This window comes from Grampus griseus, assembly GCF_964374135.1.
Source record: "Grampus griseus genome assembly, chromosome: 12".
Classification (NCBI taxonomy): Eukaryota; Metazoa; Chordata; class Mammalia; order Artiodactyla; family Delphinidae; genus Grampus; species Grampus griseus.
The window spans coordinates 6,863,886-6,865,196 of record NC_139006.1 but is presented as its reverse complement, the minus strand read 5'-3'; positions in this window follow the sequence as shown (position 1 = coordinate 6,865,196).

Below are 1,311 nucleotides of genomic sequence, written 5' to 3'. Positions count from 1 at the left end.
TCCCGGGAGGTTTGTGACTCTGGGACGCTTGTTTGGGGAGTCTAAGGGCTCTTCTCTGAGAGGCCTCTGTTCCCAGCCAGAGGCCCCCTCGGGTCTTGATCCCCCTCCCCCAGCGCTGTTGGAAGCTCCGCCTCTTTCAGGGAGGGAGGGGTGAGGCCGATTCCTCAGTTACAAATCTTACCTGAAGGATTTCACCTGAATTTCACGCCTGAGCTTGGTGGTGACCCTGACCCCTGGCTGGACTTGACTGCAGTGGCCAAACCAGCCTTTACACTGGAGAACTTACCAGGCGTCTATGTTCCTGAGAGTGCAGCTGGCTGTGCCCACACCCACGTTCCCTGGAAGCACCCCGTGGCCGGCTGCCCTCAGCAACCGCACCCCTCCCCCAAGGTCACCAGCATTTGTGGATCCAAAGGACGGCGCAGGTCGGGGAGGAAAAGGGCACCTCATGTGGCTCCTGCCGTGTGGCAAGCACGCCACTCCCCCGCCTCGGTTTCCCGGAGGATGAAATGGGGCTGTGAGGGGGCGGGTGTGGTCAGGTGAGAAAGGGCTTTGAAAACTAGCCTCCGTGAACTGGAAGGGCAGTGAGAGGGAGCAGTATCTGGTCCTTATTTGCAAGGAAAAAACAGCTTCGGCAAACAGACTAAAGCAGATGGTTCTCTCACCAAATCCAAACCAGTGAAGGCTGGTGTGAGCCGACTGCACCTAGGTCCTCAGTGAGCACACGTCGCGGTGGAGCCCCGCAGTGCGTGCAGCACCTACCAGTCCGGCTGAGGTCAGGCACTGGTCCTCCCTGGATGTCCCGTGAGCAAAGCAGCCCCGACGAGGGAGGAATCACACGTGGCTCTGTCCAGCCCAGCGCCCCCAAGGGGGGGTGGACTGCAGATTTGGCTGTAAGCTTCCCAGCAGCCACTGGGAAAAGACAAAACTGTCAGTCACATTCTCATGAACAAAAGCAAGGCGATTTCTCAGGAAACGCTTCCCTCTTACAGGAAAGCCATAGCAGTGTCTCCTAGACACCCTCCCGGCACTGTGACACGAAGGCAATGGCATCTGTTTAGAGGACACAGCGATAGGGAAGCTTTCACGGGGCTGCTTCGTGCTCATGTTCCACAAAGGCCCCAGCGGGCAGTGAGGTCCCTCCTCCCAGCTGCCAGCAGCGCATGACTTGGCCACGGGTCCCCTTTAGACACCTGTGGGCGAGTCTCAGAGCAGAATGCCGGCCACAGGATTGTATCATTTACTTGAAATCAGCAGAGAATGTTCTAAGTAGAGTTTCCATCAGCTGTGCAGCTGGCCTGTGGACAGAAG